The sequence below is a fragment of the Ovis aries genome, chromosome 21 (genome assembly GCF_016772045.2).
Source record: "Ovis aries strain OAR_USU_Benz2616 breed Rambouillet chromosome 21, ARS-UI_Ramb_v3.0, whole genome shotgun sequence".
Taxonomy (NCBI): domain Eukaryota; kingdom Metazoa; phylum Chordata; class Mammalia; order Artiodactyla; family Bovidae; genus Ovis; species Ovis aries.
This window is the reverse complement of record NC_056074.1, coordinates 40,058,426-40,079,317: the sequence shown is the minus strand read 5'-3', so window position 1 is coordinate 40,079,317 and position 20,892 is coordinate 40,058,426. Positions and strand designations below refer to the sequence as shown.

Below are 20,892 nucleotides of genomic sequence, written 5' to 3'. Positions count from 1 at the left end.
GTACCTCCCCCAGCTCTCCCTCTCAGCCCCTTGCCCGCAGCACCCACTGCTCCCAGGCCAGGCTCTGCCTCCCCTGGGCTCACGACCGGTCCAGTGGGTGCACCCCTCCCAGCTCCGTAATCTTCAGCCAGACGTTCTGCCCCGGCCTCTCACAGGGAGAGGGCTCCTGGCCCCCTGCTGTCAGCCCTGAGGAGCTCAGAAGCCCCTTCCTTTGCAAAGTCCAGATGAAAGGCTGAGAGGCTCAGAGAGGACCTAGACCTGCTCAGGGCCACAAACATCAAGCTGAGAGGTGTGAGCAGAGCTGACCCCGTTCACACACACACACCCCACACCCCAAGGCCTGGGGCCCACCAGGTGAGCTCAGAGCCAAGCCTGTGGCCCAAGCCTCCATCCCCTCACCCACATTCCTTGTGTCCCTGTGCCTCTCTCTAGCCCATCTCCCCTCACAGCCTTCCTTCAACTCACCCCCGCCAAACATGCAACAAAAGGCAGGACTTACTTATTGAAGCAGGAGAGAGAGACGTGCATGGCCATCTAAGTCCCAACCTGATGATGAAGCAACAAAGCTCTGACCTTAAAAGGCCCCAGAAATGGGGGTAGCAACACACTCTGCAAGATGAGCAAAGAGTTAGTTTGACATGTTAGTGACGAGGCCCTCACTGTTTGAACTTCGGGAAACCCAGAGGGTGATCTACACAGGGAAACATGCCACCGGCTAAAGGCCTGAACATTAAAGTGGCGTCAAGAAACCACCACACGCTCATAGTGTGAGCAGATGTAAGTCCGTCACTGGCCACTGAGCCATCTGGGGGGCACAGGGCAGTGAGCAAGGAGGACTAGGCGACTGCTGCTTCCCTTTGGGGTCCCAGGGGGGAATGCAAGGCCATGAGGGATTTGCCCAAAGGCATCTGTGACAGTCATCTGTCATCACAAAATGCTGGACCCCAGCTGCTGTAGCCCACAAGGCAGCAGTGATAGTCTCCCACCTGGAATGCCCAGGGGCCTCAATCAGAACAGGTGCATGGTTTCAGAGGGTAACTGTGCCCACAACATAACCTGAAGTAGAAAGAGCAAAATAGCTACCAATTTAACAGTGTAAAATGAACACACATACATAGGCACAAAGACGTAAAAATAGTTTCAAATTTCAGTTGAAAATAACTTTCCACGGGTACTTCAGTCAAACGCAAATGAGACATGGCTAGGCCGGGGGTGCGGTGGGGTGAAGGTCTGCCCTGTCTACATCAGACAAAGTGAATTCCAAGCAGGCAGCAGTCAAACAGGCGGATCTTGGTCCAGTGCTGCTGCAGCAGAACACAGAGAACAGAGCTGCTGAGCCATCTTGGGGGAAGTGGGGAGAACCAGAAGAGGTGCTGAGAATGCAGCCACACTCCTCACATGCAAAACGACACAGTGGATTTGAACCAGATCAAAAAACACACAAAGGGACTAATCCAGAACGTGGAACGTATCAGAGAATACCTTGAGTGCCGTGGAACATTTATAAAAATAATACTTTAAGCAATGAACAAGGGGAACCATAGATTCAAAAAAGCGGTAGTGTTTAGAACTACTTCTCATCAGTTCTTCAAGTAACCATTCAGTAAACCACAGCCTGATTACCATAGGTTAAAAAAAAATGTGTACCATGAAGGCAGGGCCAGTCGTCATGTTTACCTGTGTTCCTGGGGACCAGCTCAGGGTCTAGCCATGGAGATGAGCGTTAGAAGTCAAAAGTTGAAGGAGGCGACAGCGGTTCACTGCTTCTCTTTGCTGAATTCCCTCTCCATGGGTCTGCCAGGCCCCAGCCACCAACTGGCATTGGTACATCCTCCTGGGTGGCATCAGTAGCCTCTCTCAGACAGGTCCCACACCTCAGTAGTGGAGGGCCCTGTCCATGGTCACAGGGATGACAGAACCGCGGGGCTGGAGCAGGACCTCAAGCCACAGCCACCCCATGCCATTCTCCACCTCCTTCCATTGTTAAAAGTGTGTGAGTCTGAACATGAGTGAATGAGGTATGGAAGACTCTAGAAAGAGAGTAACAGAACAAAGTCCAAGGAAAGCCGGAGAGAAGAATGAAATAAAAGCAGAAACTTATGAATTACAAAATGAAAGCAGTAGAACTACCTATTTTATCTAAAGCTGCTTCTTTGAAAAGGTCAGTAAAATAGAGTTCTTAAAAGACTATTCAAGGAAAAAAAAACGAGCAATAAGAACATAGTGAAGGACTTCCCTGGTGGTCCAGTGGTTCGGAGTCCACCTGCAGGGGACACAGGTGTGACCCCTGGTCCAGGAAGATTCCACATGCCACAGGACAACTAAGCCCGTGCTCCACAACTACTGAGCTCACCTGCCCTAGAGCTGGTGCTCCACAGCAGGAGAAACCACTGGCAGTGAGAATTCTGCGCGGGGCAACTAGAGACAGGCGTGCTCAACAACAGAGACTCAGCACAGTCAACAATAAATTGATTTAAAACAACAAAATGAAGAAAACTACTAAGGATACTAAAATGTAAATAAAATGAAATGTAAAAGGATACTGCACACTAATACAGATGAACAACATAATTTTCTTAGAAAGTAAATCTGAAAAGTGTATGATCAGATAGAAATATTGACTAGTCCAGGACTCAGTTTTCAAAGAACCACTCAACCTCCAAAGAGCAGCAGCAGAACACCCCACACTGTGTGATCTGGGAACTTTCCATCGTTACATGTTTCTGTCGTAACGGATGGGAAGGGTGGCGCTGCGACTCACCTCCCAGTGCACCCCTCACTTCAGCTTCACACTGTTGGGAGAGTGATGCATGTTTTTACCCCCATTCTCAGGAAACTGGCTTTAAGAATTTAAGGAATTTGGCCAAAAGCATGTGCCCATACGTAGCAAAGCAGGGAACAGGGACCAGCTGTCTGAGCTGAGCTCAAACCAATAGCCTGCAGTTATGTCTGCCCTTCCTGAGATCCCCACACCTGCCTGCCTGGCAAGGCCCCAAGTCAAGTCGACCCTATGGTTCATTTCTGTCGACAAAATAGAGCTCCAGGCCTGGAAAAGTTTGTTTCAGAAGTCATAGGAGGGCTTACTATCCCATTCATTCTTTTTTTTTTTTTTTTAGTTCTACCAGTTTATTGCTACCAGCCTGTCACCCTCCACCCTCATGCACACATGCTCAGTCATGTGACCCCATGGACTGCAGCCTGCCAGGCTCCTCTGTCCATGGACTTTTCCAGGCAAGAATACTGGAGTCGGTTGCCATTTCCTTCTCCACCATTAATTCTTAATCATTAGAAAATGAAAGGAGAAAAACCTGATGCTCCATCTCAAAAGATGCAGAAAAGACATTAATAAATCCCTATCTATCACCGATTTAAAAAATAAAATAGAAGCTTCCTCATTATCTACTGCTACTGCCAAGTCACTTCAGTCGTGTCCGACTCTGTGTGATCCCATAGACGGCAGCCCACCAAGCTCCCCCGTCCCTGGGATTCTCCAGGCAAGAACACTGGAGTGGGTTGCCATTTCCTTCTCCAATGCATGGAAGTGAGAAGTGAAAGTGAAGTCACTCAGTCGTGTCTGACTCTCAGCGACCCCATGGACTGCAGCCTACTAGGCTCCTCCATCCATGGGATTTTCCAGGGCAGAGTACTGAAGTGGGGTGCCATCGCCTTCTCATTATCTACTAACAAATGATCCCAGTGCATCTAGCAGTGAGCCCGCTGACATCACTATGGAGGGATAGCGCTACTCACTCACTCACTTCTCACTTAAGGTTCACACTTTTTTCCCCAAACACTTGTGGTTTCACAGAAGACACTTTCCCAAACGTTAATTCACACATCTTTTTGCCACATCTGAATACAGTAGTCCTATTTCCCCCCCTTAAATCAACTAACTTTTAAAATATAAATTAACTTATTTCAAAAGACAGTATCAAGAAAGTAGAGTTGCAACCCATAGAATGGGAGAAAACATGAGGAAATCATATCAGATAAGGGTATAGTGTCCAGAATATATAAAGAACTCACAGCTCAATGATGAGAAGACAAATACCCAATTAAAAAGATGGCAAAGGATCAGTATAGACACTTCCTTAAGGAAGATACACATGACTAACACGTTAAAAATGTGCTTGACATTATCAGTCATCACAGAAAGGCAAATCAAAATTATGAGATGCCACCATCATTTTCACTCAGATGGCTACAACCAAAAAGGTAAGAACAAGTGTTGGCAAGAATGTGAGAAAACTGGAACCCTCATAAATTACTGATGGGAACATAAAACAGCATAGCTCCACGGAGAAACACTTTGGTTAAAGTTAAACATAGAGTTGTTGTATGAACCAGCAGTTCCACGCCTAGGTATATACCAGAGAACTTAAAACTTGTGTTTTCACAAGAACTTGTACACAAATGTTCACAGAAGCATTACTTCTAATTGCAAAAATAGTGGGACAATTTAAATGTCCAACTGATGAATGGATAAACAAATATGGTATATCCATACCATGAAATATTACTCAGTCACAAAAAGAAATACTGCTTGCCACAACATGGATGAACCTTGAAAACGCCATGCTAAATAAGACAGACACAAAAGGACAAACATCATATGATTCCACTTATACAAGGTATCAAGAAAAGGCAAATTCACAGAGCCAGAGAGTATAAAGGAACCAGGGATGGGGAGGGGCAGGGTTGGAAGATGGGAAACGGCAGGGGTAGAGAGCTTCTGTTTGAGATAATGAAAAGTTTTGGAAATGGATAATGGAAATGGAACATTAGTGTATGTGAACGAATGTGAACACACAAAACATTCACAACATACTGAACATACTAAAACCCACTTAATCATACACTTTGAAAGCATGAATTTTATGGTACTGTGAATATTTCAGTTAAAAAAAGGAAAAATAAATCTAGCTAAAAGGAAACTTTGTATTACCACAAGTGGAAAATGAGGAATTTCAAAGTACATGTTAAAAAAAAAACACCACATAAATATTGAAATTTGAAATGTATATCAGCAGATCACCCCAACTCATCCTGAGGACCACCAGCAGAACAATCACTCCCTTGGGCAACCTGGTGCGGGCTGCCTGTGTGGCCGCCTCCATTTGCTAATGGGTGGCTCAGAAGGGAACAGGATCACAATGTAATTACAGCCAATGCAAACAAGACAGGAGAGAAGCATGAAAAGGAATAAATCATACGGATGATATGATTAAAGATGACATTAGTTACTTAGAAACCACTTTGAACAGTGCTCACTCCATGGCAGGCCAGCACCAAGCACAAAGCTTACATTGCTCCATTAGTCCTCATCCCACTTCAGATAATACGATTACATTCCTCTCCCTGTACAGATGGGAAAACCGAGGCAGAGATGGTCACACAGAAATGAGGCAGGCCTAGCATGAAAGTAGGGTCACCTGACTCGAAAGTCCACACTTTCAGCCAAGATGCTATACTGCGTCTCAACTGGCTCTAGTAATGAAATTCAATGTGTTTATAAAATACATAAAACCAGTCTTACCATATGCTACCATAGTCAGAAATTTTAGTAGAAAAATGTATCCAACCACAATACAGAATGCTTCTAGGAACATACTTCATAAACGTGCTTAATTTGAATGAAGTCTAAAATTCCCAAGAGATGTGAAAATCATCCTATCTTGAATTAACAGGGAGGCTAGTTCCTAAATGGGAAGTTTCAGTAACATGTATATAAATGCAATTCAACTCCAACAAAATCCAAATACTTGAAAAAAGAATGGCGGGGGCCTGTATTACTTATATTAAAGCAGATATTATAAAGCCAAATACTTAAAACATTGAGTTGGCACAAGAAAAGACATCAGTGGAGCAGACTGAAGAGTTCATGAACAGATTCAGAGTATTTAGCCCATAATTAACAAATCAGTAGAGAGACCAATTATTTAGTGAAGGTGTGGGAAAATTTGTTAGCCACTTCAAAAGATCTAAATTAGATTCTTACTTCATACTGTACACAAAAACTTCTAGATGGAGTAAAAATGTTAAATGTCAAAAATGAAACCACACAAGAACCAGAAAAAGGACTTCCCTGGCAGGTCAGTGGTTACAACCCTGCGTTTCCAAGGTCTAGATTCGAACTAAGATCCCACAAGCTGCGCAGCGACACTGAAGTACATAACCCTAATGATAAAATCAGATTTGGTTACAAAATTTAAAACCAACAGCAAGATCCAAGATGTAAACTTAAAAAGCAAATTACAAACTTGAAAAACATTTTGTAGTTCTCTACAGTATGTGTCCTCAACATAAAAAAGGATTCTCAGGAAGCGACAAAAATAAAAGTGAAGCACAAAGCAGATGCAGAGATCAACTAACACACACGGATTAGTGTATATTCAGCCCTAGAGTCAAAATGTGCAAATTAACACACTAAGACACTGCTTAAACTGCCGATCAGTTTGGCTTAAACTGCCAAGGGCAGGGCCGGGCTGAAGTGTGCTGGCCTTTCAAGAAGGCACTCAGAAAGGTGAGACCAAAGCCTTCACACTGGCCGTGCCCACTGAGCCAGTCATGTCACCAGTAAGAAATTCCCCGAAGGAAACAATCAGATTTCTGCACAATGACGTCTTCCAAGACAAAGAAAAGCATCCTGGTGTATTTCAACAGTAAATGAGAGAAAATCATAATCAGAAAACAGAATTGTGTTTGGTTGAAAAACAAACCCATACACATTACCTCTGAAGAGACGCAGGCCACTGCTGATGCACAGGTGAAACAATAAAATAACTGAAGGGAAGGCCTGGCTGTCTCACCTCCAGTCACCTTCAGTTCATCCCTAGTATAGACACCACGAGTCTGGTACAGGAGGGGTGGGCCAACCCTGAGGAAGGGCTGGGCTGGGGAGGATGGTCAGTGAGGGGACAAACAGGCCACTGAAGCAGACCCCAAATCAACTGCCATGTGCCCGACAGGACAATGTGGATGTGGATGGTGGCCTTGAGACACTAAAGCAATGGTAAATTCTAGTTTGCACCACTCTGATAAGGCAGGAAAGCATGCAAGACATTTTGTAAACAGTCTGTCAGGCATGGACAGGAGAAAAAGGCAGTTCAGGGTCAGGCGCTGCTTTCCAGGACAGGATTCTCCTTAGACATTCTGGGTACACAGATCATCCTAGCTGACAGGAGTCAGCCACACAGGGACAGAGGTTCAGAATGCAAACCCTCCAGCTGAACTCCCTTCCTAGGAGGTGACCCTAGAATATGCCCAATTCATTCTTCACGCTGGGTCTGCAGAAAGCTATTGGCATTGTTGGCAGTATGTTTTGGAGCATTTCACCTGTAAAGTCCACTGAACAGGACATTGCAAGTTCAACAGTGACAAGTAACCATTAGGCTCAGTAGGAAAACATGAAGTGCTGTGATGGGGGCGATCCTGAGGGTGGGTGCTGGGGGCTCTCTGGAAGCAGGTTGGGACGCCCAGACACACAGTAAGAAAATGGCTAAAATAGTCATACAAATGTGAGAGAGTAACCATTAGAGTCATGAAAATATTAGTTACTGACAGATTAAGATGAGTCTAATGGGCCACAGCTTTCCACATCCTTTGGACCCAAATCAAAATAACGGGAGTCAACGGGAGGACATGCCTTATCCTTGCACAAGGAGGCAACAGCATGAAGACATCATACGGAAGGAAAAGTAGACATGCACGAACCCCAGGAAAATCTGGGAGTGAAAGGAGGCAGGCCTATCCTCACCACATAGTGGGGCACAGAGCCACAGTGTGGGGAACTGGAGCTGCAACATGCGCAGACAAATGGGGAACAGGCACGTAAACCAGTAAGGTGCAGGGACGATAGGCGGGTTGCCAGTTACTCATTATGGCAAAAGTCCAGATGGAGCTAAGATTCAAATAGAAATAAAACCTTAAAAGAACTGGGTAATACACAAGGTTTAACAAAAAATAATCTTGAGCTGGATTAGTCTTTCTGAAAGACAAGAAAGAAAGTGAAGTCACTCAGTTGTGTCCAACTCTTTGCGACCCCATGGACTGTAGCCCACCAGGATCCTCCATCCATGGGATTTTTCAGGCAAGAGTACTGGAGTGGGTTGCCATTTCCTCTCATAAAATTCAGTAGTCATAAAAGAAAACACTCATAAAAAAGCTTAAATATATTTAAAACTCTTGAACACCAAAAAATCTAGAAGCATAAAATTTAAAGGTAAATGACAAACAGTATTTGCAGCACAAATGACAAAGAGTTATTAACTAATATGTTAAGAGCTCTTCTTTACCAGCTGAGCCACAAGGGGAGCCCTAAGAGCTCTTAAAAATCCCCAAGTGCACAGCCCAACAGAAATGCAAATCAAAACTGCAATGACATAACTGTTTTTACTTTTCACATAGACAAATAAGTTCAAGAACAGTGTCGGTAAAGGTGTAGGGAATGGTCAACCAGAACAGCCTTCCTGGAGTGTAAGCTGACGGCTCCCTCATTTTGGAAAGGAACGAACTACGGGCCAGAATTTCCCTCAAAAGAAACGTACGGCGCAGATGCAGCTGCCGTGTACACCGAAACACACAGAAACGGATACTTAGTATAGATTTACATACAGTAAAAGTTGCTGCAAACAACCTTATTTGTTCCTCAAAAGGGGAATGGATAATTCAAACATGGACCTGTACAGATACTACACCAAGGCAGACAAGAATACAGGTACACGGCGAGCTCAATGCACTGTTATCTGAACCATCCAGTGTAACATAGGGCCTCACAGCAAAATACATACACGAGCTCTCCAGAAAGCTCCAGCAACTAACTGGCCACAATAGCAGTCTCTACGGGAAGGGAGGGCCAGGGGTTAGAGGGGAAAACATCATGGTAACTCTTATGGGTTTGGATTTTAACATGTGCAGGTTTTACCCTGAACATTTTTTACACCTTTACATTGAATTAGAGAAGTCTTTGCCCTTAGGGTCAGCTCAGGGCAGAGGCAGGGCCTGGATCTGACACCAAGACGACGGGTCACACAGCTGTCACATTGACAGAAGAGTAAGGGGGACACTGCAGCCATCACCCCAGAAGCTGCGGGGAGAGAACAAGGCTGGGGGGACTGACCCTAAGAGGAGAGAGAGAGACAGAGGGATTCACACCCGTGTTCCTGCCACTGGGTGGCCTCTCAGAGGAGAGCGAGCACATACTAAACCAGAAAGCAGCCGAGGCAGTGCTGAGAAGACAGGGGGCAGACTGTGCCTCACCTGCACACACCTCTTTCCCCTGAGGACAGAAATGCTGCAGACAGCTGCCAGTCAGGTTTCAACAGACCAAACACAGAAGGTAATTTTGCAAACGTCACAACTGCTTTTCTAGAAGAGTTTGTTTTTCAACCTGCTTAGGGGAAGAACACTGGAAAAGATTGAGGTTTGTTAGGCCTGTCCTTGTTTTGTGCTAAAAAGTCGGACACCATCTTCAGTTAAAATCTGGTTATGAACAAGCAGTTTCAACTGAATTTCACAGCACATTAGGAGAAGACCAGCATTATTCTACTTGGGCAGCAGAAACTCTCAAGCCACCTCACAAGACTGTGAGTCCCAGACCTGGACAGCACCGGGGTAGGAGAGCTGGCTACAGGGCGTGTGGAGCAGGTGTGCCTGGAGCTCACGCTTCCTGCAGGCATCATGAGCTGAGGGCTGGCATAGCACATGTGCAAAGAGGTATCTACAAGATGCTCACTGCAGCACTATCTGTATGGCCAGAAAACCCTGGAAATCACCTTAGAAACTCAACAACAGGAAAACGGTTAAAATGACTATGCCAACATGCGCAAGATTAAATAAACATTATAGAATCATGAAAATAATAAAGATGTTTGCATGTTTGCAGCTGAGCAGATAATAACAGGATAAAACTGTTGTATGTCCACGGAGGGGAAATGTCTGAAGGACAATAAATGAAGTTTCTATTAATAACTATTCTTGGGAGAAGAACTGCAGAGAAACATCTATGTTCTATGTTTTTCTACATACTGTTTAAAATTTAAATGCAAAACTAGTGATTTATAGAGGGATTAATATAAATTCTGCCACAAATGTACATTCCACAGTCCCATCCATTACCACAGTACACAGTATAGTAACATTAGCCATGAACTTACCTAAATCTTCCAAGTTTTGGTCCCTTCAAGAGTTGCTGCAATGCAGAGACAAGTGCAGAACAAAGCCACAGGGGGACGTGGATGGAGAGTGTTTGGCTGGGTATTCTCAGTAGCCTTATGACATGAATAATTGAAAAAATTGTACTTTAAGAAGATTACAAATGATTATATGCCTTGCATTCTGGCACCTCCATCAGCTTCAAGTCCACAAATATAAACCCACAGATGGCAAGAGTCCATTGTACCCATTAAAGTCTCAGTGGGTCACTGTGAATCCATGACAGATCAGAGACAGCAACTGGCAGGAATCTTAGAGCTTGCTTTTCAGACTGTCAGAGAGGATATGCACATATACACTCATCCCCTGGCAAGCAAATCTGTAGACCCACTCCGGAGAACCGGGCAGAACTGAGCATACAATGTCTGACATTTTGGTACCTACTCCGAGAAATATTCATGTGTATGCACACAGGGTGTGTATGACAACGATCACACAGCATCCAAAGGGACTGGAAATAGTGTAAATATCCACCAGCAGCAGCAGGTCTAAATAACTCATGGAACATCTAAGTAAAGGACTAGTACCCAGCCGCTTAATACAAGGCTGGCAGTTCAACACGTACTCATGGGAATCTCCCTACTGCCAAATGAAAAAGGCAAGTCAGGAATGATATATGGTATAAAACAGTATTTTCCCACTTACATAGATTTTTTAAATATTAAATGTGGATTAAAATGTATAGAAAAAGGTCTAGCAGGAAACAGCACTCAAGGTGGGGTTGGTTGGGGTCGGGGGGTGGTGTGACAACCTAGTCAGTCAAGCTTTAATTCTGTATAAGAGAGCATCCACCTACCACTTATCCAATTACACTGACCAGAATAAAAAACAATGGGAAAAATGGAATCATTAACTATGTCCATATAGTCACATTAGACTCCAAAATTACGCACAAGGTAAAGGATGAATCTTAATACCATTAAATGAGAAAAATTCCAGAAGCTTATACTTTTTCTATAAAGTTAAAAACTACTAAAATGAAAATTATAGTTCACTTAGGTAAGTTTTTTTCTTTTTCCAAAGTTATATGAGAAAAGAAGAAGTAAAAGAGAAACTTAGTATTCAGGATCATAACTACTTTGGCTTAGAGGGAGGCAGGAAGGGAAACGAGTAGAACCCCATAGGTGGCCAAAGTCACAGTCTAAATGTCCTAGTTATATACTAGAAGATTCAAAACTGTTTGCCACAGCATCAAAACATCACGGAACCAAATATAAGACAGCCATGTTTTACGTCTCGAACCAAAGATTAACCCAGTTCTGTGTGCTCAAGTTCCAACAAAGAGAAAGAATATTCTTGCCTTAAGGAGTAGCATATCTTCCACTTACTAGATTTTATAATGAACACTTAGTCATTAAAATCCAAAGCATTTGATTAGAAACAGCAAAAACTAAAGACTAAAAATGTGAGAAGTAGATTCAGGCAGATAATTACAAGCAGCTAATACAGACAGACCTGCAACAAAAGCACGATGACAGTATTTGCTTAAAGTCTGATAATTCAACTTTGTCAGTGTAATCAGTTTAGATACACCAAGCAGGCTGGATACATAACTCCTTAAATGGAGAAGAGCATTTACTGTAAGGTGGGAGTACACACGTTTAGCTACTAAAGAAAAAGTAATCAGAAGTTAAACGTATTAGTTGTTACTATTAGTCTTGTTACATCAATCTTTAAAATGTCTTTGTATAATACTTTCTAAGCACAACAGTAAAAGGAAAAAATGAGAGTAAGTTTGATAATCACTGGCAAAAGCTTCCCTTCCCAACTATACAAGGAATTCATGATCTTTATAAAATATAGAAATTTTATATATTTGGTCAATTTTATACATTTGGTAAATGGTCAAAGAAAAAATACAAATGGTAAATCAAGTGGTAAAACAGACTAAACAGTAATTACAGAAATACAGGCTGACCACGTAAGTACTTTTTAAATAAAGCAACAATAAATACTTTATAACATTCAACGTGGCAACAGTTTCTTGGACATGACACCAAAAGCAGAGGAAACAAAAGTAAAAACAGATGAATTGAATTACATCAAAATTAGAAACTTCTGTGCATCAAAAGACACAATCAACAGTGAAAAGGCAACCTATGGAATGGAAAAACATATTTGTAAACCATGTATCTGATAAGGGGTTCATATCCAGAATATGTAAATAACCCCCATAAATCAACAACAAAAAACAAATAAACCATTTTTTTAACTGGGCAAAGGTGAAAAGACATTTCTCTGAAGATACAGAATTGGGCAGACAGCATATGAAAAGATACAACACCACTATTAGGGAAGAGTAAATCAAAATCACAATGAAATATCACTTCACACCCATTAAGATGGCTACACTAAAAAAACAAGTGTTGGTGAGGCTATGAAACCTTGTAAATTGTCCATAGGAGTATAAAATGGTGCAGCTGCTACAGAAGATAGTATGAAAGTTCTCCCCAAATTTAACATAACGATATCCTATGAGGCAACCATACCCCTTCTGGGTATATATCCAAAAGAATTGAAAGCAGTGTCTCAAAAAGGCATTTGTACACCCATGTTCGTAACAGAATTATTCACAACTTAAAAGTAGAAGCAACCCAATGTTCAAGGATGAGATGTTCAATAGATATGTCCAATGGATAAACAAGTTGTGATGTATACATACAATGCAATATTCTTCTAAGAAGGAAAAAAATCTTGACACATGGTACAATATGGATGAACCTAGGGGACATTATGCTACATAAAATAAGCCAGTCACAAAACACAAATATTATATGATTCCACTTAATACGAGGTACCCAGAGTTCTCAAACTCATAGAAACAGAGAAGCAGAATGGTGGTTGCCCAGGGTTAGGGAGAAGAGGATGAGTTTAATGGGTACAGAGTTCCAATTTTGCCAAATGAGAAAATTCTGGAGATTATCTGAACGCTACTGAACTGTACAGTAGAATGGTTAAGATGGTGATGCATGTTATGCATATTTTACCACTCATTTCTTTAGAAAGTAGCAATAAATAAAACAAAAAAACCTGATGCTAGCAGTTATGAAAGGAAATAGATATTCTCACAAAAGTAAGTGTAAGGTATCTGGAAAGTATCTGAGAGTCTGCTCAGTGACCAGGCTGTGCCACCCTAGAGAACAGATATGGATATATATATATATATTTCTACCAATACATATTTACATATTTTCACAAAACTTGAGATGCTCATACTAGCACAAATGAAAAGTTAAAACACTGTTTACAACTTAAGAGACCGGCTCAACGTGTTATAGCATATGCACAATAGGATAAAGTAATGCAACTGTTCATTCATGGTATTTTCTTGAGGTCATGAACCCCCTTCAGCAAGCTTATGGTTTCCGCGGAAAAACAGTTTCAGAGCACTCACAGGCTTCTTCTACAAAGTTTCAGAGCACTCACAGGCTTCTACAAGAGTCCTCCATGGGATTTCTGTGGGAGAATTAATATCCCTGAGAAAAAGCACTTCCAACACATTTGTGGACTCTGCTAATACAAAAAATCTGCATGGAAACAAACTTAAGGTGGAAAACCAGAACAGCCCAGAACATGTACACAGATTACACTACATGAAAGGCCCAGAGAAGGTGAGTGAGTAGTGGGAACCAGAAGGAAGAGGCTGGACCTAGGCTGGCCACGAAGGAGGCGAAGGAATCACCATCACCACTCAATGAGGAGCGGCCACGTGCCAAATACAGACATCCATTCATTCTCCCACCTCACACAGGAGGAAAACCAGCCCCGAGAGGCTCAGAAACTGCTCCCAGTCAGGAGTAGATCTGCACGTCTGTCTGCACCAGAACCGCCCCCAGTTGGGCTCAGTTAACACAACGGCCACCTGCCCGCAAGTCTTCAGTGAACTGTCCAGTTGTGACAAGTCTCCCAGCTGAAAGCACTCTCTGCCACTCCATCATCCAGCCACAGGGAAGGAGCAAGCCCAGGGGCTCTGAGGGGGTACCAGGCCTCCCCTTGTACACACACACACAACCCCCAGTCCCGTCTGCTAATAAACTCCAGTTGGAGTGAATGTTTAAATGTAAAAAATGAAATCATACAATTGTCACAAAATAACAGAGATTAATACTTACATGCTTTGGGATTGGGAGAGATCTAAACTAACACAAGTACAGAAACCACAGGAAAAATGATGGACTCAGAAAAACTGTGACTTTTGTATGACTGAAAAACAAATGAAAAGGCAATCTACAAACTGGAAAAATATTTGCATCAAAGAGAATGAAGCATTAGTGATACATAAGTGCTTTTACAAAATAGAAAAACGAGCCATTTCAAAGTACAAAGTCACACATGGATGCACACACAACACTGCAGATGTCAAAACACACAGATGTTCAGTACACTAGCAGGGCTCACACACACAAAAAGCTGCCTGGACCCAAAAGGGGAGCAAAGGTTTTTAGTGTGAAACTACCTCATTTGAGAAAAAGTAGGGACAAGGTTTACCTTAAGATTGAGGACACTATTTACAAACCCCTCCCAGGAGGGCAATTTAGCAATATGAACTTAGACGTAATAAGTCTGACAAAGGCAATTCATGTGTTGAAATATATTCATGTATCCCCAAGAAATACTATCAGATATGATAAAGTCTGAGCTAGAAGGAGGGTTATCACAGCATTACTAAGAAAAAGTGGAAAATAACTTCCATGTTGTCTAAATGAAGATATTTTAAATTGATTAAGTCACACAATGAACATTATGTCACCACAAAGATGCCTAGGTGAAAAGAGCTGCACAACAGCATCTACAGTATAATTCCAATTTTGTGTAAAAAGGTATATATCCTATGCATGGGAAAAACAACAAACCTCTAGAAGCAAAGAGGCCAATAACAATTATCAATAAGATTACTGAGGAGTTTGTTTTTGTCAATTTTCTTATTTGTAAACTTTACAATAAACCCATTTTACAACATGAGAACTAACAGTTATTTAAAATAAAAGGGATGTTGGTGCAATGCTGAGGGGCCCCGGAAGGTAGAGCCTTCAGCAGAAGGCGTCCTACTTGGGAGACCAGAGGGTGGGAGTGGCTGCCTTCACCCAGAGGAAGGTCAAGGCCACCCTCCCTAAACACAGCTTTCTTATTTTTGGTTATTTTGCTATCTTTCTCTTGTCATTTCGACTGCATCTGTGTATTTTTGCATGTTAAACATTTATATTTTTTTAATTTTTACTTTATTTTCTTTACAATACTGTATTGGTTTGCCATACATTGACATGAATCCGCCACGGGTGTACATGAGTTCCCAATCCTGAACCCCCCCTCCCACCTCCCATAAACATTTAAAACTTACCACAAATATCTGAAGCATGTCTTGCCATTTCATGTAACATCAGCACTGCACAATAGCAAGTACTGCCCAAGGCCAGAGGTTAACATTTCCTCCAGAAACTTAAGTACACAAAGAGGTTAGCCCTGGCCACGGCCACAACCAGTAAGACAAACCAAGGGCAGCCAACAGAGTGAAGTGGGGGTGAGGAACCCTTCTGTTAACACAGGCCATTTACAAAGTTCTCAGGGTGTCCAGTCTGGGCCCACAAAGGAGCCTCAACCAACACTTCCTCTTCGGCTATTTCTTTTTGAAAGAACTTCCAAATTCACCTCTTGCTATTTTTATACCCCATTACATTTAGCTGCACCAGATCTCCACTTTCCACCTAAATGCTACAAGCCCACTCCCTGAATTTCATTGTACCATCCACTGCCTCTCAGAGTTCAGACGGAAGGCTGAATTCAGATCTATGTATGAGGATGCAAACCGATCAGCAGTGATCACCAACACCATCAACGATACCTTTGACATATCCCACCTGACCTGTGAACAGAGGATAAAGAACAGGCAGGGCCCTGGGACAAGGCAGAAGCCAGGAGGGCGTGGGTACAGCCTCCAGCTGCCTGCTCTGCTCCTGAACCATCAGGCCCACTTCACAGTCCCCTTTTCAACGACATTTACACCCCCGTGGAGAAACTCTTCATCAGCCCACCAATCGCTAGGTAACAGTACCCAGAGACACTCATAGCAGCTACCCTGAGTTTGGTAATCACTGTATAAAAACAAAAGGAAAAATAAGTTCCAAAAAAAGGCAAGGCAGGCAGAAAAGAACTGAGCAAAAACAAGAAGGGCAAGGTAGGAAAGGAAGCCTAGATTGTTCTGGGGAAATCAAGAACAGGGTGCTGAGCAGGGGAAAAATCCTTGAACCTGCACAGCTGTGAGCCTCAGGACAGGCGGGCACCTAATTCCAGTCTCTGCAGGGGCCACACCCAGCTGCTCTCCCAGCCCCTCACTGTGGTCACAGAACAGCCTGTCCCTGTCCCCTTCCCACTCCCTTGGACATAAAAGCCGCCTCAGCAGAGGCGGGTGGTGGTTTCTATTCTAAGTTCATCTCCTGTAAAGCAAAACCTTAGGGCCCCAATGAACACAGAACAGCAGCACAAAAACGAGCTCCCAGCATCACTGCTGGGCTCTCCCCGCCCAGGACACAGGGGCAGCTTAGACACAACACACACCCTGGATTCCAAATTGCTTAGCACAGCACTTATGCAATTAGTAAAATGAGAAGTATGTGCTTAAACCCAAATCCTAGACACATTCCAGCCTCCCAAAGACCACAAGTATGTCAAACGTATATTACATGTTCTTTCCATTTGTTAGGCTGCTCACAGTCATCAAGAGAGATCCCCTTTTTAACAAACGATTTGGAAATATAATTCGGTAAAATTCCAAGAAGTTAGGAAATAGTCTCCCCACCCTGACAATGACCTTCGTTGGCTTGTGGTTTGTCACCACATTTTGCACAACCATCACACACTCCCAGTCAGCAGAGTCCATCCCCAACTGCCACTGGGGACGCAGGCCATTCAGGACCTACCAGTTCTGTTGAGGTTACCATACTGAGCTCAACGACCTCAGTCTGGAGTTACATTAGTCAATCTAAGCCTAAGTCTACAGTATGAAGGTACATTTCGCTTCATGACATACAGACAAAATCAGAGTTGAAAAAATATAGCAATACAAGCAATTCTAATGAGTTTAGAACGCAAACCTTTATTCGTGCTGTAAAGGGGAAGAAAAGTGTTAGTAGTTACACACATGACGCGACAAGGACTGGTTCTTACCATACAGAGCAACATGAAAGATTCCTTTCCACCTGTTTTTACAGTTTCAATTTCACAACAGCTTACCGGAACATATTTCCCCATACACGCATGACTAATGCTCTTTAAATTCCAATGACAGTAACTGTATCACATGCCCAAGTTACAGGTTAAGAACGCAACTATCAACATACTTGTAAACATTTTAAAGAACCCAGAAAAATTCCATGTCGTAAGTACTGAGGGTTTAAAATTCTCAAAACGAAATTCAATGGGAAAAATGGACAGGATAGAGTCACTGGTATTACTTTATCACAAAGGATTGCTACTTCCCTAAATTTTTACAAACACCATAATCCAGGAAATAACTCCCCACCCCCAGTTTCACTCTTTATTTCCCTACCTGATTTTGGTTAAGTTTCCCCTCTAGTACTCCTTCACTTAACACAAACATTCAAACTGAAGATGGTGTGAACTATTAACTGGAACCTTAGCAAGGGTACATAGATTGTTTGCTACCAAATATTACAGTAATTAGAGAGTGATCACGATTTAAGTTCTCCTTGTTACAATGAGGATGAAAAGAAAAAGCTTTGGCTATTACTAATTACTCATCACAAAGAAAAGATAAGATGTTTATAGAGCAAGAAGTAACATACAAAATTCCTTTAGAAATCATTGTTTTCACTTTGCTCAAACTTTCAACTGCAAAATACCAAGTGAACAAAAATGTTACAAACCCAGAAGAGGGCATCTAAATGCGTACCAAAATCTCAAAATACTTTAAAGCCCACAATTTGGGTAAGTATTTTCTGAAACTAGTCCCTGAACATTGCACACCTTCAGATAAACCACTTAAGAAATTTGCAAAGGAGTGAAAGATGTTAATCTGCTGATGCAAGTCCCTGACACCCATCTTTCAAGAGACTGAGGTTTCAGTTACCTTTTCAGCCTTCCCCTTCTTATAGCAAAGCAAAACAATTTTGCTTTTTGCCTTCCCCACCCTTAGCAGTTTGAAGCACTGTAGAAACTTCAAGTAACAATTTAACTATCATTAACAATGTACTATTAACTAGCATTCTCTTTGCCTTTGAGCTCTATCCCCTAGAGTTCTGCCTACTGATCTTTTCTCCAGAGAATTCCCTTCCACCCACTTTCCCTACCCCTCCCACCCTCCGCCAGCCACACCTAATCACAGCCTTCTCTTCAGCTCACCCTCCCCAGGGCCAGGCTGTTTCCCACCCCTCAACCCCTCACCTCAGGGCCCTCCCCTTTGAACACAAAGATTCCTCTGAAATCTAATCAACTAAGTTAAGTTAAGAAGCATATAGAGCAAGATGAACAGATTACTATCGGTACCCTGACTATTCCCTTCTGGTAACAAAAGTGACCAAACTAAATCTGCCATTTTTATCACAATCTGGATATGACCAGCACCCTCCCACCTAGCACAGCACAATGACACCCCACCCCCACCCCCACTTCGCCAGTTGGCTTCATTTAAGTCAGTTGGCTTCATTTAAGTATTTGCCTAATGTATTTCAATCTGGAACGCTTTCCCACACACATTATATATCACACTAAGAACTCCTCCGACAAAAGCACAGGCAGGCAGGTGGGTAGATGAGGGTCACTGGGATCCATGTGCAAGCTCCATCTACAAGGCATCATCTGAGTTGTGGCATCAGCGTTAAAATGTTCTACAGCTTAAGAGTCTTCTGGAAACAAGGTTCGTGGCACACTAGTATGACAGGAGACTCAATTTAGAAGATGGCAGCATCTGAAACCTCCAACCCAGGAAACGGCCTGCTGACATTCACGTGCCCAGAGATCGTTGCTCCCGGATCAAACACTCAAAGCAACACATCTGCTGACGGCCCCGGATCCATCTGCTTTGGCCTTTTAAAGACTGCCCCTCATAAGCTCATGAAAACCTTAAAGGATGGCCTCCTGAATACAGGGGTTCCTGAGCAAGGCCTGGAAACATGCCACTGGAGAACTTCCTCCTCCTAAGCCTCTGGAAATTCACTCTGCAGACAGCAATTTAGACGGGTTCTTTCCTCCAGGGTCTCCCCTCCTGCACCGCTACGACTCACACTGGCCAGGGGCTCCATTTCTCCTGGTGCCATCAGATCGCCATGATGAACACTACAGTAACAAACCACCGTCCATGAGGCATTTTCGTAGCTTTTAGATGGTACCGTCGCTGCGGGCCCACCCAAGGGTGCACATTCAATCCCCACCCTCTCCACTGGCAAGCAACACCACCCCGCCCACCCAGAGTCTCAGCAGGGGCTGCCTCTCCTCTTCACGGTTACCAAGATACCGACTCCAATGGGAACAACTTTCCCGGCTTACCAGATTACCAGAAGCAATGTTTTAAGTGAATGGGTAACCTCGAGAGAGTGAAGGGGAGGAGAGGGGGCAGAGTGAGCTCACAGAACAGGTTAGCGAGGAACCTAGAGGAAAAGTCCAAAGGGGAGCACTGCCACCTGGAAAATAAAGTGAGGGTCAATTTTGTTCGCCTACAGCCCCCGCCTGCCAAACATACCAGTAACCGCTTGGACCGGCACCTTACCTCCTCACTCACTCCCTAGGACCACCCTCACACCCAGACCTGGGTTTCACCAGGCTGGGCCTGGCTGGACCCTGTCCCGGGCCGAGCCAGACTTACATACCGCCCTGGGCCAAAGCTGTCAGCCCCGCGAAGCTAAGTGCAGCTTCCACCACACGAGGCCTCATCCCCAGGCGGGCTCACAACCCTTTGTCTGGAAAAAAAGGGACTGCTGGTATTTACAAGTTCAAGTCCTCCCCTCCCTGCCCACCTGCCACCCTGCACCCCACTGCCTGCCTTCCAGCTCCTTTTCAAAGCATCGACTGACCAACTCCGCCTCCAGCAAGGGAGGCAAGACCCTCCACCTCCACCTCTCCGTCTCTGCTTTCCTCCTCCTACACAAACCCGGGCACCGGGGGCCCGCTCAGCCTACGCAGGAGCGGCGCCCACCCAAAGTTCAAGTTCCCCTGCTCCAGCAGACAGCTGCGACAGCCAGGCCTGGGGTGTCGTCTTCCCCTTGGGCTACTGCGGGCCCTTTCAACACAGCTCTCCCCAGCACAATTTCCCCAAGATCTAGTCCCCCCGTTAACCTTCCTTCTCTTGGCACCCCAAGTTCCCCAGCCTCATCTAACGCTGCCATATCTCTCATCTATCTCCTAAGACCCTAAACTATCCAACTCCGCCCTCCACAACTAAGCCCAAGCCCCTACTCCTCCCTGTGGCTAACTCCTACTGGACAGGCCACAACTTTTGCTTTTATAGCCCTGGGCCGCGTCACTGGGGCACTGCTCAACGGGACGATTCCTCCACTGCCACTGGAAAAAAAGTCCCTCCCCAACCCGGGCCAAGGAGACGACTCCGGGCGGCTCCCAGTCTCCCGGGTGTCTAGGTCTCGAATTCCCCAGTTATCCCCACTCCTCTAAGCAAGGGCTTCCTGAGATCGACGGCAGATCTCAAGGTCACCTTGAGGGGAGGCGGATTCCAAC

General features: G+C 43.9%; 1 long non-coding RNA gene across 1 annotated transcript in view; it reads right to left on the bottom strand.

Annotated features, from left to right (window-relative positions):
* Positions 1–20,637, bottom strand: part of LOC132658352 (uncharacterized) — a 28,271-nt gene extending 7,634 nt beyond the window's left edge. The window contains exon 1 of the long non-coding RNA XR_009597841.1: positions 500–20,637. This is a non-coding gene — a long non-coding RNA (uncharacterized LOC132658352). The remainder of the gene's footprint in view (positions 1–499) is intronic.
* Positions 20,638–20,892: the final 255 nt, after the last annotated feature.